The 25,342-nt window shown below is 40.5% G+C and overlaps 1 protein-coding gene across 1 annotated transcript in view; it reads left to right on the forward strand.

Moving 5' to 3' along the window:
* Positions 1–518: 518 nt before the first annotated feature.
* Positions 519–25,342, forward strand: part of IL33 (interleukin 33) — a 103,624-nt gene continuing 78,800 nt past the window's right edge. The window contains exon 1 of the mRNA XM_030920386.1: positions 519–624. The gene's annotated coding sequence lies outside the window, so the exon portion shown is untranslated. The remainder of the gene's footprint in view (positions 625–25,342) is intronic.

The raw sequence follows: 25,342 nt of genomic DNA on the forward strand, positions 1-25,342 counted from the left end.
TCTGGGCCTGCCTGACCTAAGCCTGATAGTTAAAGATTAATCCCTGACCTAACCGGTTATGTTATCTATAGATTTCAGATATTGTATAGAAAAGACATTGTGAAACTTCCTGGTCTGTTCTGTTTCACTCTGAATTACCAGTGCATGCAGTGCCTGTCACATACCCCCTGCTTGCTCAGTCAATCACAACCCTCTCAAGTGGACCCCCTTAGAGTTGTGAGTCCTTAAAAGGGACAGGAATTGCCCACTTGGGGAACTCAGCTCTTGAGACAGGAGTCTTGCCCAATGCTCCCAGCTGAATAAACGACTTCCTTCTTTAACTTGGTGTCTGAGGAGTTTTGTCTGCAGCTCTTCCTGCTACACTTCTTTGTTCCCTGACCGGGAAGCAAGGTGATTGGTGGATGGTTGAGGCAGCTCCTTAGGTGGCTTTCTGTCCTGTGGAACATCCCTGCTGGGACTCCGACCAGTCTGAGCGACGTGCATCCTGAGAGCGCTCCCGGGTAGGCATTTGCCCCGGTGGGACGCCTCGCCAGAGCAGTATGTGGCAGGCCCCCATGGAGGATCAACATAGTGCCTGAACATTGAGAAGGAACTGGTACTTGGAGTCTGGACATCTGAAACTTGGTAAGACTAGTCTTTGGAACTTGCCTACTCCGTTTGAGTGGAAGCATGGCCTGATCACCCATGGCGTGCCTTTATCAGCACTTTGGTTTGGTTTTGGTTTTGACTTGATTTGAATTGCTTGACAGGACCAGTCTTGGGAACTTGCCCACTCCATTTGAGTGGAAGCGTGGCCTGATTACCCATGGAGTGCCTTTATCAGCACTTTGGTTTTGACTTGGTTTGAATTGCTTGACAGACTTGTCTTGGGAACTTGCCTACTCCATTTGAGTGGAGGTGTGGCCTGATCACCCACGGTATGACTGTACTGGCACGATGGTTTTTGTTTTTGACTTGACTTGGATTGCTTGATACTTTGGTGTTGGTTTTGACCTGGCTTGGATTTCTGAATACTCTGATTCTGGTTTTGATTTTGGTTTGGTGTAAACTGCAAAAGTGTGTGTGTGCCCTTTTTACCCATTCTTTGTTTTGTGGTGTGTGTGTGGTGTTAGCATGAGCATGGTGTTTTGTCTTGAAAAAGCATGGGTCAGGCACAAATAAGCCCACCCTACTAGGAACTATGTTGAAAAATTTCAAGAAAGGATTTAAGGGAGACTATGGAGTACTATGACACCAGGAAAACTTAAAACTTTGTGTAAAGTAGACTGGCCAGCATTAGAGGTAGGTTGGCCATCAGAAGGAAACCTGGACAGGTCCCTTGTTTCAAAGGTATGGCACAAGGTAACCTGTAAAGCCAGGGCACCCAGACCAGTTTCCATACATAGATGCTTGGTTACAGCTGGTTTTAGATCTCTCTACAGTAGTTGAGAGAACTGCAGCATAAGCGAGAAGAGAGAGAGAAAGAGACAGAGGTAAAAGGAAAGTCAAAGAGAGAGAGATAAAGTCAGAGAGAGACAGACAGAGTCAAAGAGAGAAAGGAAGAGAAAGAGATATATACAAGTAGTTAAGAAAAAAAACAGTGTACCCTATTCCTTTAAAAGCCATCTATACCAATTCCAAATTAATTTAGACAAAATAAGGTCTTATTAATAGCAAAGGATAATTAAAATCCCAAACTTACAAGGTTTTCAACAAAAGTAAAGTTTGCTAAAAGTTAACAGTGTAACATGTATTATACTAACTTCTATTCTTGTGACCTTAGACAGTCTAGCCCACAGACATAAAAGAAGTTCGCTTTAGAAAAGAATGGTTACCATCTTCAGAAAAAAGGAAAAAAAGGCGGGGCAGGGGCAGAATTTATGTAAAAAGAGTATTATATGGTAAATTCTTGTCCTGAAATAAACTAACTGGTTGTTTAAAGAAAAAATTATTCGTAATAAGTTAGAAAGTTAAAGCATGTCAAAGAATTGTCTGCAAAAGTCGTGAAAGAGAAAAATGTTATAAAAAAAACTTTATGCAAGAAATGTTCTATAATTTAAAAGTAACTAGGTCTCCTTAATATAAAACTAAAGAAAAACCAAACAAACAAAAAAACAATAGTTTATGTGTAAGGTATATAAGGAAAGTAAAATATACCTTTGGTAAAAGAATTATAAGGAGGCATAGAATATAAATTTTTACCTACATTAAAAGGTTAAAAATATGTGTATATTATTTTAAAGGTTTAATCAAGTTTTAAAATGTCAATTAACATTTTAAAGAAAATTCTGTGTTTCTGTGTGTAAACATTGGCTAAAGTTAGAGGTATCATCCAGTTTTTCTGTGAACTGGACATTAAAATAAAAGCAAAGCAGGCTTTTCTTAAAGCACCAACCTGCTCTTTAGCAAAAATTATAAAAGGTTAAAAAGAGTCTATAAAATCTTACCTTATGGTCAAACATTAAAAATTGGATAAATATGTCTACAAGATTCTATTAAAATTAAATTTAACATTAAAACACACTAATATAAAGGTAAAATTTAGCTTATCTGGTATAAAATCATACAAAAAGCATTGCTTAAATATAAAATGGTACTTGGTTTTCTTTGGTTTAAAAACTAATAAAAATAGGTGCTAAAAGAAATTACTCAGTAAAAAGGCACTAAGGACTATAAAGTCCACTGCGAAGATTCCCACATTTAAAACAAAAGGTCAATTTCTTAAAAATTATATACTTGGTTTATCTTCCACTTTCCTTTCCCTCAAAAACTAAAAGTCTTTTAGCACATGTACCACCCCTAGAATTGCCAGTAAACTAGCACCAGCCTGAAGATCATGTTCTCATCAAAGGGTGGAAAGGAGAAAAACTCAAGCCAGCCTGGTAAGGACCCTACCTTGTGCTGCTAACCACCAAGACTGCTGCTCGTACAGCAAAAAAGGAGGTACTCATCACATCCGAGTCAAGAAAGCACCACCCCCTCCAGAGTTGTGGGCCATAGTCCCAGGGGAAAACCCTACCAAACTAAAGCTAAGAAAAATATAACTCTTTTCATCTATTCTATTACTCTTTCTTCTTTCCTTGTTCTATTGCTAACAATCTAGTTATTAACATACCAAGTCAATTTCACCTCAAACTATTGCATTTAATGCTTGCCTTGTTATACCCTGTGGAGACTTGCCTAGTCAAAGACAGCTTTCTACTTCAGAAAAGTAATTCTGTCCCTCCTGACTCTCCTCAGACTAGGCATTAGTAAACTAGGACCATTTAATCTGGGGAGATTTTGATAAAGACCCCAGTGCCAACCAAGAGTCTTGCCCCCAATATAGAGCTTTTATGCTGTAGTTGGTCCAACATTCTGTGGACCTCTAAAGAGCAAGGATGGGCAGCCCCAACCAGTTTTTGTAATTTCCTAAAATCATACATTCATTTTACTAGAGGATCATAGAAGTTAAAGACTTAAAACAAACTTTAGCAATTAAGACAGGATACCAAGATGCAAATGCCTGGTTAAAATGGATCAAATATTCCAACTGCACGTTAAACAAAAGCAATTGTTATGCCTGTGCACGTGGCAGGCCAGAGGCACAAATTGTCCCCCTTCCACTAAGGTGGTCCTCCAGTCAACTAGGCATAGGCTGCATGGTAGCTCTTTTCCAGGATTCTACAGCCTGGAGTAATAAGTCATGCCAAGCTCTCTTTGCTATATCACAAAGTCTGGCACCCTGCGGGTCAGTCCCCCGAGGGCCATCCAGCTTCTGTCTCCCAACACTAAGTTCACTTCGTGTCTCTCACAACAGGAAGGAAACTTAGCATTCCTTGGAGACCTGAAGGGATGCAATGAGCTTAAGAATTTTCAACAGCTTATCAGTCAGTCAGCCTTGTTCATCCCTGAGCGGATGTAAGTGGTATTGTGGTGGACCTTTACTGGGCACTCTGCCCAGTACCTAGAGTGGCACTTGTGCATTAGTCCACTTGGCTATCCCTTTCACCCCAGCATTTCATCAACCAGAGAGAATGTATAACCCTAAAAATTGATAGAGCTAGACTCGATCTTCAAGTAAATATCGTAGTTTGAGAAAAAGTTTATAAACGCTCTCCTGAGCCAGTATTTCAAACTTTCTATGATGAACTGAATGTGCCAGGACCAGAAATTCCAGGAAAAACAAGAAATTTGTTTTTGCAATTAGGCAAGCATATAGCCCAGTCTCTCAATGTCACTTCATGTTATGGATCAGCACAAGTGTACTATATGAATCATTAGCAATCTATTGCACAGGAAGACATAAGTAGCAAAAATAAGAGTGAGAACTCCCACTAATAAAAAGTGAGAGTCTCAAAGGGGGGGAAATGAGAGAAGGGAGACAGACCCTCTCATATTGTTTTATACTCAGAAAAGAAAAGAAAAGAAAAGAAAAGAAAAGAAAAGAAAAGAAAAGAAAAGCAAAACAAAAGGCAGGTAGCCCAGTGCCTAAGAACCAGACCTGAAACCAAGGAACCAGACCTGAAACCAGGCCTGGGCCTGCCTGACCTAAGCCTGGTAGTTAAAGATCAACCCCTGACCTAACTACTTATGATATCTATAGATTCCAGATATTGTATAGAAAAGACATTGTGAAACTTCCCGGTCTGTTCTGTTTCACTCTGACCACCAGTGCATGCAGCCCCTGTCATGTACCCCTTTCTTGCTCAACCGATTATGACCCTCTCACGTGGACCCCCTTAGAGTTGTGAGCCCTTAAAAGGGACAGGAATTGCTCACCTGGGGAGCTCGGCTCTTGAGACAGGAGTCTTGCCCGATGCTCCTGGCCAAATAAACCACTTCCTTCTTTAACTCGGTGTCTCAGGAGTTTTGTCTGCGGCTCGTTCTGCTACACTGAGAGGGCCCAGTTTCAACTCCAGCCTCCCTTGCTGCAGTTGGGGACCCATCCCACATGTGCAGAAACCTGCTGAGAGTCATGCACAGGTGAGATGGGTCCCCAACTGGGGATAGCCATCCATCTTGGCCACCAGGACAGTCTTCTGGATTCAGGTCCCTGGCCAGCATTCCCACACAGCCCAAGTGCCCTCCTTGGGTCTTCCCCTGATCCATCTGGGCTGGAAAGCTGTGCCAATCTCATAGTCCTCACAAGACTTGCAGCAAGCCTGTACTTAGAGCATCTTCTAGTGCTGAGACAGCTGCAGAGGGCAGAAGCTCAGTGAACACAATAGTCAGACTGTATAGAATCCCTACAAGGATAGGCATAAACAAGGCTAGACTACAAAGACTAAAATATTAAATAAATACCTAATCTATCAATACGCAGACATCATTTCGTGTTCATAGCATCAAAAACATTCAAGGAAATATGACTCATCATATGGAAAAAATAAGGTGCCAGAGGCTGACCCTAAAGTGATAGAGATATGCACTTTCTTAGACAAATAATACAAAATAGCTGTTTTAAGAAGCTTGATTGACTTCCACGAAATACACAGAATCAATTCAGAAACTTATCAGAGAAATTTAACAGAGATTAAAATAATTTTTTAAAAAAATCAACCAGAAATCCTGGAGCTGAAAAATACAATGAATGAAAGGAAAAATGCAACAGACATTATCAACAGCAGAAGTGATCAAGCTGAAGAATCAGTGAGCTTGAAGACAGAATATTTGAAAATATACAGTCAGAGGAGAAAAAAGAATGAAAAGTATAAAGAAAGCTTACAGGAATGACAAGACAACATCAAAAGAGCAATCATTCATGTTATTTAGTTAAAGAGGGAAATGAGAAAGACAGGAAGGTAGAAAGTTTATTCAAAGAAATAGTAACATAAACCTTCCAAACCTGGAGAAAGATATAAATACCCAGGTACAGGAAGGTCAAGGGTCACCAATCACTTTCAACCCATATAAGAATACACTTAGGTATTATAATCAAACTGTCAAAGGTCAAAGACAAAGAAATGATTATGAAAGCAATGAGAAAAAAGAAGCAAATAACAGATAAGGCAGATCTGAAATGCCTGGCAGCAGACTTCTCAGTAGAAACTGTAGAGGCCAGGAGAGGTGAGATGATATTTTCAGAGTGCTGAAAGAAGTAAACTGCAAAGCAAGAATACTGTTTCCAGTAAAGCTATCCTTCAGAAATGAAGGAGAGATAAAGCCTTTCCTAGACAAACAAAAGCTGAGGGAATTTGTTGCTACCAGACCTGTTCCACAAGAAATGCTAATGAGAGTTCTATTTAGGTCAAAAGAAAAGGATACCAATGTGATTGTTACACTAATATTGTAATTGTGGTGTATAAATCAATTAAATCTTTACTAAGAAGACTAAAAGATAAAACTACTAAAAATAATAACTACAACAATTTATTAAGAGATTAGCAACATAAAAATGTAAATTGTGGTATCAAAAATTCAAAATGTGTGAGGAGAAGGGAATTAATAAGTATAAGGTTTTATTTTGTTTGTTTCTTTTTGTTTTTTGTGATCAAAACTAAGTTGGAATCAGTTTTAAGTAACTTGTTATAACTATAGAATTTTTTGTAATCTTCATGCTAACCACCAAACAAAAACTTATAATAGATATACTGAAAATAAAAAGCAATGAATTAAAACATACTAAAAAATCACTTAACCACAAAGGAAGACAGTGAGAAAGGATGGAACTGGAGGTCATTGGTAAGCCAGGCACAGAAAGACAAATATCGCATGTTCTCATTCATATGTGGAAGCTAAGAAAGTGGATCTCATGGAGGTAGAGGTTAAAATGGTGCTTACCAGAGGATGTAAAGGAAAGGGGAGAGAGGTAGGGATGAAGAGAAGTTGGTTAAAGGATACAAAAACATAGAAGGAATAGGTTCTAGTATTTGATGTAGAGTAGGGAAAGTTAACTTATTATAACTTATTGTGCATTTCAAGGTAGCTGGAAAAGAAGATTTATAAAGCTCCCAACAGAAAGAAAACATAAATGTTTGAAGTGATGGCTATCCTCATTACCCTGATTTGCTCATTACACATTATATGTAGGTATCAAAATATCTCATATACAACTTTATATATCAATTTTTTAAAAATTTAAAAATCAAAAAATACTTTTCTAAAAGAAACCTGTAAGTGCTAATGCCTGTGGAGTAACCATAATACACATGAAAGGAAAATAAATTTCTATTTGGATAAAAGAAATACATAATATAAATATGATCTTAAAAATCAGAAAAAGCAATCAAAAACCCAAACTAAGAAAATAAAAGCTAAAATTGATGAAACAGAAATTTTTTTACATGCAAGAAGAATGCATCAACTGAAAAGCTATTCCTTTGAGAAAACCAATAAAAACAACAAGCTTCAGAGCCTGATTATGGCAAAAATAAAATATGCCCACAAGAAAAAATATACATGATTAGGTATGCAAAATGATAACTATCAAAGAAATAAAGATTTTTTAAAAATTGTTTAAGAGCCAGGTATGATGGCTCATGCCTGTAATCCCAGCACTTTGGGAGGCCAAGGCAGGAGGATGGCTTGGGACCAGGAGTTCAAACAGCCTGTGCACCATGGTGACACCCTGCTTCCCACAAAAAAAACTAAAAAATTAGCCAGGCATGGTGGCTCATACCTGTAGACCTAGCTACTCAGGAGCCTGAGGCAAGATGATTGCTTGAGCCCAGGAGTTGAGGATGCAGTGAGCTATGATTGCACCACTGTACCCTAGCCCGGGTAGTAGAGTGAGACTCTGTCTCAAAAAGAAATATATATATATATATATATATATATTATATGCAAATCTATAGAAACAAGTTTGAAAACTAGGAGGAAATTGCTGATTTCCTAGCAAAATACAAATGTCTAAAATTGACCTAAGAAATAGAAAACATTAAAGGGCTAATTTCCATAGAATAGATTTGAAAGGTGATAAACCATAGCTCTCCAAAGATGTCTGTGCTCTAATCCCTGAGTATGGAATAAAGTATGTTATTTTATATGGCAAAAGGAACTTCACAGTTGTGATTAAGGATCTAGACATAGGAAAAGTGCCTTGCATTATTCAGGTGGCCCCAGTGATGTAATCGCAAGGGTCTTTACAAGAGGGAGGGTGGTACACTGAATAATGGCTCCCAAATATATCCAAGTCTTGATCCTTGGATCCTATGAATATTACCTTATATGGCAAAGGGATTTTGCAGGTGTGATTCTATTAGGAATTTTTTAGATGAAGAGATTATCCTGTATTAGCTGCGTAGGCCCTAAATATAATCACAAGTGTGCTTGTAAGAAGGAGAAAGAGGGAGATTTGACCACAGTAGAGGGTGATGTCATCGTGGAAGCAGAGAGATTTGACGATGCTATACTGCTACCTTTGAAAATGGAGGAAGGTGCCATAAGCCAAGTATTTCAAATGCCCCTAAAAGCTGGAAAAGGCAAGGAAACAGATTCTCCTCCAGAGCTTTCAGAGGGAGTGCAGTCCTGCTGACACCTTGACTTTAGCCCAGTGAAGCTGATTTTGTACTTATGACCTCTATAACTACAAGATAATAAATTTGTGTTATCTTAAGCCCCTAAATTTGTGGTAATCTGTTACAGTAGAAATAGGAAACTAACACAGGTGAATATTGATCTACCATTAAAACAAGGTGACAGGACCAGATGCTTCATAAAGGTGCTCTCTCTAACTCTTAAATAACAGATAGTTCTAATCCTATTTAAGTTCCTTCATTTATTTTATGAAGTTAGCATAATCCTAATACCAAAGCCAGATGGAGAGTATAAAAACGTAAAACTCTTACAAACAAATCTGGATATAAAAATGCAAATAAATTATTAGTAAACAAAATCTAGCCTCTAATAAAATGAATATTACTAAGTTGTGTATATTTTAGGAATGCAAATGTATTGAGAGGGGACAATGTGCTAGCAGCCCTCACTCTCAGCACCTCCTCGGCCTTAGCATCCACTCTGGCAGCGCTTGAGGAGCCCTTCAAACCACCACTGCACTGTGGGAGCCCCTCTCTGGGCTGGCCGAGGCCAGAGCCGGCTCCCTCTGCTTGCCAGGAGGTGTGGAGAGAGAGGTGAGGGTGGGAGCCAGGGCTGGGCGTGGCGCTCACGGTCCAGCACGAGTTCTGGCAGGCGCGGGCTCGGCAGGCCCCACAATCAGAGCAGCCAGCAGGCACTGCCAGTCCAGGGCAGTGAGGGGCTTAGCACCCAGGCCAGCCGCTGCGGTGGGTGTGCCGGAACCCCCGCAGTGCCAGCCCACTAGGGCTCTGCTCGAGTTCTTGCCAGGCCTTACCTGCCTCCCTGCCGGGCAGGGCTCCGGACCTGCAGCCCGCCATGCCCTAACACCCATCCCTGCCCGTGGTGGGCTCTTACGGAGCCCGAGCCTCCCCAACGAGCATCACCCCCTGCTCCTCAGTGCTCGGTCCCATCAACTGCCCGAGGGCTGAGGAGTACGGGTGCACTGGTAGGCAGCTCTGTCCACGGCCCCAGTGCGGAATCCACTAGGTGAAGCCAGCTGGGCTCCTGAGTCTAGTGGGGACTTGGAGAACTTTTATGTCTAGCTAAGGGATCGTAAATGCACCAGTCAGCACTCTGTGTCTAGCTCAGGGTTTGTAAATACACCAATTAGCACTCTGTGTCTAGCTCAGGGTTTGTAAATACACCAATCAGTACTCTGTATCTAGCTGACCTAGTGGGGACTTGGAAAACTTTTATGTCTAGCTAGAGGATTGTAAATGCACCAATCAGCACTCTGTGTCTAGCTCAGGATTGTAAACGCACCAATCAGCACTCTGTCAAAATTGAGCAATCCGCTCTCTGTAATATGGACCAATCAGCTCTCTGTAAAATGGACCAATCAGCAGGATGTGGGTGGGGTCACATAAGGGAATAAAAGCAGGCTGCCCCAGCCAGCCAGAGGCAACCCGCTTGGGTCCCCTTCCACACTGGTGGAAGCTTTGTTCTTTCGCTCTTTGCAATAAATCTTCCTACTGCTCACTCTTTGGGTCCACGCTGCCTTTATGAGCTGTAACACTCCCCACGAAGGTCTGCAGCTTCACTCCTGTCAGCGAGACCACGAACCCACCAGAAGGAGGAAGCTCCAGACACATCTGAATATCTGAAGGAACAAACTCCAGACACATCATCTTTGAGAACTGTAACACTCACCACGAGGGTCCACGACTTCATTCTTGAAGTCAGCGAGACCAAGAACCCACCAATTCCAGACACAGTATGATCTAAAGTCAATCACTTATCACTCATTACAACAGCAAATTATGAAAGATAAACTACATAATCATATCAATTCTTACTGAAAAGGTATTGATAAAATTCATCCATCTCACCTAATAAAATCTCAACATAACATAGAAATAGAAGGAAATCAATGAAAAAACAATGAATGGCAAATACATGAGATATAGTAAGTTCTCATTCATTTAAAATATATTTAAGTAGTTCCTAGTACCGGGCACACACTGGTGATACAACAGTGAACATGATAGATACAATCTGTGCTCTGCAAAGCTTACAGTACAATGGGAATAACTGGAAATTTACTGGAGGCTTTGACGTGGAAGAAGGATATGGAAACCCATCAAAAAACAGTAAGCTCAGTCAGGGCCATGTGACAAAAGAATTCCTGCAGACAGTGACAATTAAATTGAGATCTGAAAACTGAGAAAGATGTATACAGATTAAAGGGAGGTTGGTTGGAGAAAATATTTCTGGGATACAGAATAATCCTTACAAAGGCCTGGATAGGAAAGAACCAAAGTAAGTCAAGTATGGCGGAAGCACAGAGCAAGAGCTCAGGATGAAGTATGTGATACAAACTGCTGAGAAAGGCTCAGCCCAGATCAGGAAGGCTTTGGAAGCCAAATCTAGCAGCTTGGACTTTACACTATATGCAATGTGAAGACATGGCTGAGTGTTAAGTAGAAGAGTTGCACTAGTTCTTTTGTTTCCCATACCTCCAGATCCATTCTCCACCCTGGAAATTAGATCCCCATAGGGTCTGTCACCCACTCTCCCTTGCATACTGGCTTCCAGATGGGATCAGTCAATGTGGTGCCTTTTCCCTGGGTCCCCTTGCTTCAGTGCTACACCCCTGATAGTAAATGCATCCCTCCTTTAACATAGGCCCTGCCAGGCAGCCCCTTTGTGGCTCCAGCTTTCACTGAGTAACTATTTCTTGTCTCTTCAGGCTACAGATAAATATGGCTTCCCCTGTTTCTAGTCTCTTTAATTCTGCCCACACCTCTGTAAGCAGCCCTTTCATCAAAGCTTTTCATTTGAACCATTTGAATTAAAGTATATTTCCTTTTGGGACATTATAGATACTCAATAAATGTGCACAACCTTCCTTTCTAACTTTGTATATTTCTCAGGATTGTGTTAAGAATCCCGAGTTAATTAAAGTTCCTGGCTAAAGACAAAGCTATGTCTAAATGAAAGCAGCTGTTATCATACTTGCAGATGCCATATTTCTTTAAATAATGAGTTTTACATATTTACTGTAAAGGATTCTTTTGGTTCACATATTATTTCTCCTAAACAGCAAAGGATACCACCTTTAAACCAAACCAAATGAAATCATGCCTCTGAGTAAAGTCGTAGAATAATTTTTTTGAAACTTTAAAATTTTAATTTTCTATCAGTAAGCTAAAACAAAGCAGAGGCTACATTCCACAGTCTCCAGAAATATGGGAATTGCTATATGTAAGTGTATTAGTCCATTTTCATACTGCCCAAGACTGGGTGATTTATAAAGAAAAAGAGATTTAGAAACTGGGTGATTATATAAAGAAAAAGAAGTTTAATCCCAGCTACTCAGGAGGCTGAGGCAGGAGAATGCTTGAACCTGGTAGGTGGAGGTTGCAGTGAGCCAAGATCATGCCACTGTACTCTAGCCTGGGTGGCAGGGTGAGACTCTGTCACAAAAAAAAAAAAAAAAAAAAGAAGAAGAAGAAAAGGAAGGAAGGAAGGAGAAAAAGAGGTTCAATGGACTCACAGTTCCACATGGCTGGGGTGGCCTCACAAACATGGTGGAAGGCAAAGGAGGAGCAAAGGCATATCTTGCATGGCAGCAGGCAAGAGAGCATGTGCAGGGGAACTGCCCTTTATAAAACCATCAGATCTTGTGAGAGTTATTCACTATCATAAAAACAGCATGGGAAAAACCTGCCCTCATGATTCAATTACCTCCCATCGGGTCCCTCTCATGACATGTGGGGATTATGGGAACTACAACTCCAGATGAAATTTGGGTGGAGACACAGCCATATTATATCAGTAAGTTCATCCTGAAAGGCTGAGAGTAAAGCAATCATAAAGATGGGGATTTCCTGCTTTTCTCATTCTGTTTATATTTTTACATACTGTTTTGTCTAAAGTGTTCTTTCGAAACAAAGACCTGGAAAGAATTCCAAGTAGACTCTGACCTCTCTTGCATCTCCTGTACCCATATTGGATGTATTACAGATATCATACTTCTATGAAAAGAATGCAGGTCTTGGAATCAGGCTGACTTGGGCTCAAATATGAACTTCATCACTAACTAGATATGTGAGCCTTAATTCTTCTATCTTTGTAATGAAAACTTCTTTGGGGTTCTGGTCTGGATTAAACAAAACATTGTGTATAAAGCCCCAGGCACATAGTAGCTGCTCAACATAGTAAGTGCTCAATAAGTGGTAGTCACAGTGATATTTATTATGAAGCGGGCCAGACTTTGGGAGGAAGAAAGAATGGAAAGAAAGATATAGACCAAGTGGGAAGATAATGTCATGGCTTTAATTCACTTTTCGTGGAAATTAGAAGAGATTGTGAGTAACAGAAGGTCACTTGGGGAGCTGTCCAGGGTGCAGAGGATGCCAAGAAATATTCATCTGATTGAAGAAGAGAGTTCAAAGTTCATTAAAACTTCTGTTTACATTTGAGCAAAACCTCCTCTTAATGATTACTCTCAAAAGTTGCAAGCTAAAGTAACTAGATAATTTAATAAGTATATAGATACCAGGTCTGAGGCTCAGAAGGACTGTCCAGGGTGGGTCACCAAGCTCCAGACCACCAGACTAGGGACAAGAGTTAGGCTGCAATTCCCAGGAAGGAAGAATGGAAGCCATTATCCCAGAGGAATATAGAATAGGCTATATTCTATAGGGTGGAGGGAGGAAACTAGAGAACAGTACCTGGCAACAGGGACTGCAGGGGTAGCTGGTTTTGTTTGTGTGTTTGCTTCCCAGGAAGAATTCCATATCTTTGGGTGACAGATCCGTATTTTACTTTGCCAAAATTACCTCTCCTAGTGAAGGTGCAGGCCTTCCCAAGACTGACTGATTCATTTTCTTCCTTTGAATGTTGAATCTTCAGGAGATATTTAAAAATGAAAAATGGTCAGTATGAATTCCTCTGAGCAGGAGTGCTTTGCCGAGCCCCTATTCCATCCTTATTACCAGATCCTGTTGTTTCCTAAGCTAGATTCTCCAGGTTTCTTGTAGTTCTGTGAATTGTTCAATATCCTTCCAACAAATCCATTTTCTGCTTAAGTAAGTAAAAGACAGAGACCCAGTCACTCATCCCTGGGACACTGACTCACAACACAGTTTATATGAAAAGAGGGGATGCTCACCATCCCCTGAAGTTCAAGACCAGGCTGAGAAACATAGTGGGACTCTGTCTCTACAAAAAAAAAGAATTCTAAAACTTAGTCAGGCTTGGTAGCATACACCTGTACTCCCAGCTACTCGGGAGGCTGAAGCCAGAGGATCACTTGAGGCCAGGATATCGGGGCTGCAGTGAGCCATGATTGCACCACTGCACTCCAGCCTGGGTGACAGAGTGAGACTTTGTCACAAAACATAACAAAACAAATAACTAAATAACAAAACAAATAACAACTCCTGGGAAAGCTGACTTTTAGCTTAATTCCTGCCCTTCAATATTCTCTATATTGTAAGGTGCTAACAATTTGCAAACTAGATTCCTAAGTTTCCTAACTAGGTGGTTTCCAGTTAGATTTTCCCAAAGGCAGGTCTTGGAGAAAGACCAGAAGGCAAAAGGAAGAGAGAAGCTATTTTTTTCCCCCATTTTCTGTTTCTGGATCCGGCAGTAGCCACAGGCAGCCATAGGATACAGAAGTCTTGGCAGTGAGTCCAGTAACATCAAGGGGACTATGGGCTCCCAAGTTCTTGCAGCTTCTGTAAATGTACAAATTCTCACCCTCTTGAAAGGTAACAGCAGCAGTGGTTTTAATAGCAACAGCAGCAGCATTCACAAAAGGATGCTGGCAACCTCAGCAACACAGTTCTTTTGAATTCTGGGTACCATCACTGGCTCTTTTTGCCCCTCCTTGGATTTTATTCTCTCTGTTTGAATGCCTAGAGAAATTCTGCGTTTCTAATTGAACACCAATTAATAACTGAGAGTGATTTACTAGTAAACTTTTGGTGGGAATGTTAACACATGAGTACAATCAGTAAGATGCAATCCAATTGAACAGACTTGTGTTTGAACCAGGCTCCCCCACCTATTAGCAGTGTCATCTTAGGCAAATAACTTAACCAAGCCTCAGTTTTCCTTATCTGTAAAATAGGGATGATAGAATTCCTCATAGGAATGTTACATAAATTATGACATAAGGTTTTATATATAATGATATAATGTATGTAAAAAGTACCTGGCACAAAGGCATTCAATAAATTTTGGTTTCCTACATCTCTTTCACCCAGCACTTGCTTGGTTATGGCTTGGGTGCATGAACACAGACACATTCCAGAGATGTTTGTCTCAGTCAAGCTTCTATCAGGAACTAGGGTACAATAGAAATGGATTACATGAGGAAGTCAGATATGGAGGAAAAATTAAGTAGTTGCTGACAGGGAGTGTTAAATGGGATTTCCAGAAAGGACACTTCTCAGAAGAGAAACATGATGGAAAAAAATTTTTAAACCCTCACTTAGTGACAACCTAGTTCAAATCACAAACATAGGTCTATACTTAGAAAAATTATGTTCCTACATAAGCATGGGAATTAGACATTCTTTGGAAGAAAGAAACTCTGGCTGCTGGTCTTATTGTGGATACCTTTGTAATTCACTTGGAAGATGGAACAGATTGTTGTTGTTGTTGTTGTTGTTGTTGTTATTTGAGACAGGGTCTTATTCTGTCACCCAGGCTGGAGTGCTGTGGCACAATCTAGGCTCACTGAAACCTCCACCTCCCAGACTCAAGTGATCCTCCCATCTCAGCCTTTCAAGTAGCTGGGACTACAGGCATGCCACCACACTCAGCTAATTTTTTGCTTTTGTTTTTTTGTATTTTTGGTAGAGACAGCTTTTCACCATGTTGCCCCAGGCTTGTCTTGAACTCCTGAGCTCAAGCAATCTGCCTGTCTTGCCCTCTTATAGTGCGGGGATTACAGGCATTGAGCCACCGCACCCTGGCCAGAAGATACAAAATTATTTTGTATCTGTCTGTGGAGATATTTCACACTTACTATAATTTAGTGTAAGTCATGGTGAATGTAAAGAGACAAATATGGCTTTTCACAAGGTGCCCCTTTGATTCTTCAGAGCACTACATCTCTAAAATGAAGTATTTGGAGTCCAAAAGATATAAATAAGATAAGAAGTCATAACGGTGTCTTCATGAGAAAATATTAGGAATTAAAGATGCCTATACTGAAACAGAATTATAAGATATAGTACTGGATGATGCTTTAAAGACTCTCACCTCCCACACTTATACTTTAGATGAGAAAACCTAAGCTCAGAAGAGGAAACTGTTCTTAAATTACACAAAAATTTGGAGGCAGAAATGTCACCAGGTTTCTTATATCCAGGAAAGAGACCCAAAAAAGGTGTTATCCTTCTGGAACAGTCTTGGCCAGAGGCTTTCTCCTCTAAGAGTGGGACTGGACGATGGAGCCAGGTCAGTGGTGGCTGTGCCATTGGCTAGTGGAGAGCTCTCACATAAAAATATGCCACCCTTTGAGTGCAGCCACTGATGTTACAATCTAGTACTGAGTAAATGGACACTTGATTTTTACATATCTCCTTCAATATATTTCATCATAATATTAACAACTGCCATAACTACAAATTATCAAAAATTCCCTACTTTTGAAAAATATACATAAAATGAAGAATGATGGCTCTTCTCTGTCCTAGCAAGGGACAAAGATTGGCCTAGAAAGCAGGTCTCTTGATATCCAGTCCGATGTCTTTCCAGTTTCCCCAAAATAATAGTAGTATTCAAAGGTATTAAAATATAGTGCCTTACATGGGTCCAAAAGGCAGATTTTGTTCTTGCTTGAAAAAAGAGCTGTAATAAGTAGTCTAAATTTCTAGCAGGCACAGTAGAAGAACCTAAGGTAAATGTTTTAATTTTATGCTAATGGTTACTAAGGATTATCATAGAATTACCATTTTTGGAGAGCTTGAAAAATAGGTGTGACAATTTGAGGGATGAAAAGATAACCAAAAAATAAATTTAGCTCCTGCTGTTGCCACTGAATGTGATGACAAGTGATACAGAGAGGTCATTCTCACAAGACCTAGGCTAGGCCAAGGAGAGTGAAGAGGAGACATCGCACCAGCATTTAACTTAAGAAATCAGGTGTGTGGGTGGCTGTTGTGGTTGCTTTTAACGACTAGTTAAAAAAAAAAGCTTTATTTGAAATACACTAATAATTCACATACACACAATTCACTCACTTAAAAGTGAACAGATTGATGGTGTTTACTATATTCACAGAGTTGTGTAACTTCCACCAGAATACTGGAATATTTTGATGACCTCAGATTAAACCCCATACCCATTAGCAGTTCCTCCCTTTCTCTCCCTTCATCCCACCCCAGACCCTGGCAACCACTAATCTTGCCTATTCTGGACCTTGCATATAAATAGACTCACACAAAAAAATCAATGATATGTAGTCTTTTGTATCTTGCTTCTTTCACTTAACATAATGTATTACAGGCTCCTTCATGTTGCAGTATGTACCAGTACTTCATTGCTTTATACTGTCAAATAATATTCCATTGTATAGAGTGTATACTGAGGAGTGAATAACTGGGTCATACAGGAACTCTACGTTTAATCTTTTGAGGAACTTCCAGATTATTTTCCAAAGTGGCTGTACCATTTCACATCCCTACCAGCAAGATCTGAAGGTTACAACTCTCCACATCTTTTTCAATACTTGTTATTATGTCTCTTTTATATTTTAACCATCCTATCATGTATGAAGTGATATCTCACTGTGGTTTTGATTTGCATTTCCTGATAGATAATGATATTGACTCTTTTCATGTATTATTGGCTATTTGCATATTTTCTTTGAGAAATTGCCTTTTATTGAAAGATAGTTTTGCTGGACATAAATTACTTGATTAACGACTTTTTGTCTTTCAGTACCTTCAAAATGTTACCTTCCTGCCTTCTGGCATCCATTAGTTCTGATGAGAATTCAGCTATAAGTAGCATTGGCATTTCACTATACATGATCAGTCCTTTTTCTCTTACGCTTTCAATATTTTTGCTTTGGCTTTGCCTTTGGCTTTGAACATTTTTACAGTAATGTGCTGTGTGTGGATTTCTTTGCATCTATCTCACTTAGAATTAATTGAGTTTCTTAGATACATAGAGTAATACTTTGTATAAAATTTGGGGACTCTTCGACCATGAATTCTTTGAATAGTTTCTGCTCTATTTTCTGTCTCCTCTCCTTATAGTACACCAATTACACTTATGTCTGCACTGTTAGTGGTGTCCCACATTTCCCTGAGGCTCTGACACTTTTTTCCCATTATTTTTCTCTCTGTTCTTGAGACAATATAATCTCTCTCAGTCTCTCTTCAAGTTTACTGATTTTTTTCTTCCACCAAAACCAATACTTGAAGGTACCAAATAGAGAACAAAAACAGATAGATACTGAGGGAAGTCAATGCTGCGCAGAAAAGAACAAACATCAGCTCCCATTTTGTGTGTGGGGGTTTTCACCACGTGGGGTGACTAACACTCTGATAGAAAATCCTAGTTTTGCCGGGCGCGGTGGCTCAAGCCTGTAATCCCAGCACTTTGGGAGGCCGAGACGGGCGGATCACGAGGTCAGGAGATTGAGACCATCCTGGCTAATACGGTGAAACCCCGTCTCTACTAAAAAATACAAAAAACTAGCCGGGCGACGAGGCGGGCGCCTGTAGTCCCAGCTACTCGGGAGGCTGAGACAGGAGAATGGCGTGAACCCGGGAGGCGGAGCTTGCAGTGAGCTGAGAGCCGGCCACTGCACTCCAGCCTGGGCGGCAGAGCAAGACTCCGTCTCAAAAAAAAGAAAATCCTAGTTTTACTGGCTTAAGAATCAGAGAAAAGGACTTGTGTTTGGAGAACTAGATCCATTGCAAAGTGAAGAAGGAACTCCCAGAAAGGATAGAGCCAAAGAATGGGTCTCATACTCTAGGTACAAAATTTTCCCAAATCTCTGTGTGATCCTTAAACATGACTATTGGGGAAAGACTCAAAGCGAATTAGTTAAAAGTAAAAGAATTGAAGTAAAATTTCAGCTACACTCATCACAGTGGAGATACAGTGCTACAGTTTGATTCTATAAAAGTTAAATATATGCTTAAAATCAGTAGTATTCAGAGGAACATTCAGATTCTGGAACTTCTACAACACATCATTCACAATATTGAGGGTGCAATCCAAAATTATACAACATTCAGGCCGGGCACAGTGTCTCACGTCTGTAATCCCAGCAGTTTAGAAGGCTGAGGCAGGCAGATCACCTGAGGCCAGGACTTCAAGACCAACCTGCCCAACATAGTGAAACCCCATCTCTACAAAAATACAAAAATTAGCTGGGCATGATGGTGGGTTCCTGTAATCTCAGCTACTCAGGAGGCTGAGGTAGGAGAAACGTTTGAACCCGGGAGGTGGAGGTTGCAGTGAGCTGAGATTGCACCATTGCACTCCAGCCTGGGCGACACAGCAAGACTCCATCTTAAAAAAAAAAATTATACAACATTCAAAGAAGCAGGAAAACATGACCAATTCGTAAGAGAAAGATTAATAGAAAACAAGCTAGGATGACCCAGATGTTGGCCAACAATTATTTTAAAGTGTATATTAAAATGATGCTCAGTAGTAAAAAGGAAAATATGCTCACAGCTAATAAAAGGTGGGAAATTTCAGCAGAAGAAAAGAGATTATTTTTTTAAAGCCCAAATACAAATTCTAGAACTGAAAAACAAAACAGCTGAAATATAAAATGAACTGGGTAAGCTTAAGAACAAAATGGAATGATGTAGGAAAGAAACAATGAACTTAAAAGTCAATAGAAATTATCTGATTTGAAGACTGCAGAGAAATAAATTTTAATTAAGAAACCCCATGGATCTGTGAGACAATTCAAAATTGAAGACCTGAAAGAAGAAGAGAGAGAGAACTGAGAGGAAAATACATGGCCCAAATTCCCTAAATGTGGCATAAAACATAGAGTTACAAATTTATGAAGCTTAGAAAGAATAAGTAGAAAAAACACTCCTACTTATATCATACTCAAGCTATGGAAGAAAAATATTTGAAGGCAAAGAAAAAGGACACATTGAACACAGGGAAACAATTAAAATGATGGCTGCTTTCTCATAAGAAGCAATAGAAGGGGGGGTCAGAAGACAGTGAAACAGTATCTTTAAAGTACAAGGGAAAAGCTTGTCCACTTGGAATTCTGTATTCCGCAAAAATATCTTTCATTATTGAAGGTGAAATAAGAGTTTCAGAGAAAAAAAAATAAGAGAATTTATAACCACCATATCTGTGGTGAAACAAAACAAACAAACAACAAAACTGAAGTAAATTCTTCTAGTCTAAAAGGAAATAAACCTTCCTACGTGCCAGGGCCAACCTTAGGCACAGAAATACAAGTTTGAGTATAATGAGGTTCACTAGGGAGTTTATAGCTTACAGATGAAATGGAAACCAAACATTGTACTTCATGGCAGTACCAATGGGAGCAGGAATGCCTGGTCTCAATAATAATAGGAGCCAGAAACCACACATGTATTTACTAAAACATCTTTCAAGAGGGCACACCTATAAGTCTCTGCATTTTGCCACTTACACAACTTCATCTTTGAGTGCTTACATAGGGTCAGATTACCTAACAATAGCTGTAAGCCAAGAGAAAATTGGAGGAGGAGAGAATTAATAGATACCTGAGACAGGATATGAGGGCTAAGCTTTAGATTTTTCTATCCTGACTCGACCCAGGGTATTTGGTTTCTATTGTTTTTCACTAAATGAAGATAGGTTTTTCAACAATCCCACCTTCTGTGGAATTGGCGGAAAATAAACCAAGAACTAAAGACTCAAATGTACCTATTTACAGTAGGTACATTGCTGAAGTCACACTGTAACTGCCCAATGGGTTCCTTTTGCCTGCTGCCCAGATAAACTCAATGTATTAAGACAGGAATTGTAATAGACAAATAGTTTAATTCATGCACAGCCAGCTAAACAGGAGACAGAAAATTCAGAGATTGGAGTTTTTTAAGGGCAATTTGGCAGGTAGGGGGCCAGAGAACGAGGAGTGCTGATTAGTTGGGTTGGAGATGAAATCATAGGGGGTCAAAGTGGGTTCTTCTTGCTGTCTTCGGTTTCTGGACAGGATTGCAGAACTGATTTAGCCAGATTACTGGCCTGGATGGCGCTAGCTGGTGCATCAGAATTTTAGGGTCTGAAAAATATTTCCAGCCCCAATCTTAGGTTTTACAATAGTGGTGTTATTCCTAGGAGCAATTGGGGAGGTTTGGAATCATGTGGCCCCTGGCTGTATGCCTCCTAAACCATAATTTCTAATCTTGTTGCCAATTTGTTAGTCTTACAAAGGCAATCTGGTCCCCCGGCAAGAAGGACATTCATTTCTGGAAAGGGCTATTACCATCTTTGCTTCAACGTTAAACCACAAACTGAAGTCCTCCCAAAAGTTAGTCTGGCCTTTGCCCAGGAATGAACAAGGGCAGTTTGGAGGTTGGAAATCAGATGGAGTCAGTTAGGTCAGATCTCTTTCACATCATAATTTTCTCACTGTTACAATCTTTGCAAAGGCAGTTTCAATACCACAGTTAGATCAACAAATATTTTGAAAATGGGAAAAAGGGCCTTTTCAAATTAATTTTTTAAAGAGATAACCCCAGAAGGTCTTGTATGGGGTGGAGAAGCAATAGGAAAATGATATAATATGATGGTTCTGTGAAACAAGTGGGTCAGAAATAAGTGTTTACAGGTCAGGGCCTGGCGGCAACAGAATGAGCTCTTGGAAGTGGCTGGCTTTGTGTGTTGGGTCCATATGCTGGTGCACCCATGTGACTGCACACCTGATCTGGGTGGGTGCTGAGGCTAGGGAGCCTGAGGCATTGTCATCCCTGACCATTGCCTAGGCATTTCTTGTGGCCTGCTAGAGACCAGTCCCACACCCTTGTACCCTCCCTCCCCTGCACTCTCTAAGAATTTCATCTGCTCCTTCCAGGACTGTATGTAGCACTAATTACAATAAGGTCCAGATGCTTGAAGAGCACCTATGCAAGCACACGAGGAAGAGACCATTCATTTGTGACTATGAAGGGTGTGGCAAGACTTTCCTCAGGGTCTACCGCCTGAGTCACAACATCCTGATTCATATAGGAGAAAAGCTGTTTATGCACTAGTGACTGTGACAGAAAATTCAACACAAAATCAAACTTGAAGAAATATTTTGAACACAAAGATCAGATTCAGCAAACAACATGCATACAATTTTGAAGGCTGTAAAAAGATCTTTAAGGATCAGTAGCTGAAAATCCATCAGTGCCAGCATACCAACGAACCCAGAAAGGATGTGGGAAATACTGCCTGACCCAGCAGGCTAAAACAACACATGGAGGTCCAGGAGGGCTAAATGTCAAAAGAGATGTTCCTTTGTGGCAAAAACATGGGTTGAACTTCCAAAATATGTGAGGCAAAAAACCCATACAGAGGAAATAACATGGGAATATGGCAGAAAACTTTTAAACACAAAGATTATCTTAAGCAATATATGAAAACTCTTGCTCCAGAGAGAAATATTTGCCAATGTCCAAGAGAAGGCTGTGGTAGAACTCACATGACTGTATTTAATCTACAGAGCCATATCCTCTCTTTTCATGAGGAAAGGCCCCTATTTGTGTGTGACCATCCTGGCTGTGGCAAAAGGTCTGCAATGAAAGTCTCACATAGACATACCATTGCGACAAGAAGAGAATTAAACTCAAAGTAAAACCAACTCATGAAAAACGGAGTTCGGTGGGGTGTATGGCTCATGCCACTTTGGGAGGCCGAGACAGGTGGATCACTTGAGGTTAGGAGTTTGAGACCAGCCTGGCCAACACAGCAAAGCTCTGTCTCTACCAAAAATACAAAAATTAGCTGGGCGTGGTGGCGTGTGCCTGTAATCCCAGCTACTCAGGAGGCTGAGGCAGGAGAATTGCTTGAATCTGGGAGGCAGAGGTTGCACTGATTCCAGTCACGCCACTGCACTCCAGCCTGGGTGATGAAGCGAGACTCCATCTCAAAAAATAAAAATAAAAATAAAAGTAAAACCGGAGTTTGGCCTCTGGTCTCAGTGGATATACCCCTTCTAAAAGGAAACAAAAACAAGGTTTACCTTTGTCTAAAAATGGAAAGACAGTGAACTGTACTAGAGACATGGTGCAATAACTTACCCTCAACTAAATACCACATTACTTTATTTAAAGGACTACAAACCAGTGAACTTTCTTTCTTTCAGAAGCATATTTTTTAATTAAAATCACTGATGCAGAACAACAATGTGTTTTCCATGTGTACTTGGTTAACACCTACATCTTTACTATGTCTCCTATGAGCAGGTACTGGGCACAGAGGATGCAAAAAAAATAGAAATAAAAATGAGGCACCATCAGGGATTTCCTCCAGGAGGCAGTGTCACTTTAGGAAGACACCAGTGACCCAGGGATTATGTTACCAGCTTCAATTCAGTCTAGATTCCTGGCCCTCAGAGAGACATGACTGCTGAGGGCAGTAGCCTAAAAAAGGAAACCCCTGGCCCTTTGGCTGGATGCCTCTGTGCACCCCTCTGGGCCCACCCTCCACCTCCCACAACCCTGCTTTATAACCACAGAGGCTGACTTTCTAGGCTGCTCCACTGGGCAAACTTGCTGTCAGTCAAGGTGGTAGGATTTAGTGAGCTTTCACCAAGCGATGCTTCACGTCCAACAACCTCAAATTATTACACTAAATATCTCTTCCCGTTTCATGTTACATAAGGGCTTGGGGTAGGTGGTACCTCTGTGGCTCTATGGCTCAGCTGCAGTGTGGTGACACCGCAGGTCTGTTCCATACGTCTGTCTTCTCATCCAGGGACTCCTGCTAAAGGATCAATCACTCCTGGGGCATACACTGAGGTTACAGCTTTTCTTTCCTGAGCTTTCTCCTTACCAGGATTTTGTGGTTGGCAGATTCCCTGTACTGAATCCTTAGCTGCTGCCTAACAATCCCTTCCTAGAGCTGTGTTCTCTAGGCCCAGTCTCTGCTCCTCCTTGACTCTTGGCTACAGAAAGTAGCACCATCCTTGAAAGAAATGCAGCCCTGCCAGTACTGCGATCCTTGTCTGGTGAGCCTGGTGTTGGACTTCTCTGACCTGTAAGATTATACCTTTGTATTGGTTTGAGCCACTAGGTTTGTGGTTATTTATTACGGAAGCAATAGAACAGTAATAAACTCTCTCTCCTGTTTTCAGGAAGTAGATGAAATCTTGAGCCTTGAGAGGCACACCCCTGGAATGATTAAAAGAATGCAACCACTGAGTGTGCCAAGTAGCTTAGCATCATCCGCTTAGCTCTTCCTGAGATTGTAAACTGCTCTTCCTGAGATTTTAAACCACTCTTCCTGAGATTGTAAACATTGCTCAAGGCATTTACCTTAGACATAAGGAAATCTGCAGACTGTATAAAATATCCCCTACAGTGGGTAAAACTCATTGCTCAATCAGTCAAACAATAAGGCCTTGTGTAAAAGGAAAAATAATGTGAGTTGGGGCAGCCCAAGTGGGAAATGCCTCTGCATAGGGGAGTGGCATGGGAAAACAACACTAATGGAAAGGAGTAGGGTGGGTTCCATTGTGGGGATGAAGTTGCCCAAAGTAACTACCCTAACAATAGATGGTCTGGAAGAAAAGGACCATAGGCTGGTGCAGAAGCTATACCCAAAGTCAGACTACAAATCCTTGACTGTATCTTCTCCCTCCTCATTTCTCACCATGCTCAGTCCAGCAATACTCCAAGGAAGAACACATCTTTGGTGTAGCTCCCACGTATCTTCTCTCCTGGCTTGTGATATGCACCTGTCATAACTTCCTGGGAGTTGAAGACTGAAGGCTGTTGCTCTTAGAATATGCTGTTTCCCTTAAAATTTTCTCAGATATGAACCAATTCTGGACATTCCTACAGATTGGTGGTTCTCAAATCTCTTCTGCAGACACCTAGAATCTCGAGGCCTCCCACAAATGGGATAGTTTAAGCAATAGTGATTTTCCCCTTACTTCTCCTTCGACTGTAGGAGCTCTGCATCTATATGTTGACATGTATGAATTCTGTGTTAAGATTTTATTTGATGAAAGCTTGTTCTTTTAAGAAAAATCTGAAAACTACTGAGCTACCAAGTTTAGTAGCACATGGAGAGAATATTTTCTGTCCCAGACTTGCCTGAGAGCTCACTGTAGAAAAGACTGGGCATTTGATCCCAAGTACAGTAGTCCCCCTTATCCATGGGGGATACATTCCAAGATGCCCAGTGGATGCCTGAAGCCATGGATAGTACCAAACCCTCTATATTATATCATTTTCCCCCATATATACATACCTTTGGTAAAGTTTAGTTTATAAATTGGTACAGTAAGAGATTAATAATAATAAAATAGAACAGTTATAACAAAATACTGTAATAAAATTTATGTGAATGTGGTCTCTCTCTCATTCTCAAAATACTGTAATATTTTCAGACCACTGTTAAATGCAGAAAGTGAAACTGCAAATAATCAGGGAGTACTGTATCTGCTATTTCTCAACTGGTGCAGCTTATGGATTACTTTTCTAGGCACCAGGGATGGAAACAGAGAGGGAACTTGACCTCTGTGATTTCCACAAAACAAACAAAAACCAGGCTTATTGGTGTATAGCAGACTAGACGGTTCTAAATCCTGGCACCATTCATTTGACAGGCAGCATTTTCCTTTCTAACTGCATCTCTTTTCAAAGAAAGAATGAAAAGAGGTTCACAGTAAAATCAAACATTGGCTTGATGATCTCCCAGGAGGGCAGTTGTCTGCTGC

This window comes from Rhinopithecus roxellana, chromosome 16, assembly GCF_007565055.1.
Source record: "Rhinopithecus roxellana isolate Shanxi Qingling chromosome 16, ASM756505v1, whole genome shotgun sequence".
Lineage (NCBI taxonomy): Eukaryota > Metazoa > Chordata > Mammalia > Primates > Cercopithecidae > Rhinopithecus > Rhinopithecus roxellana.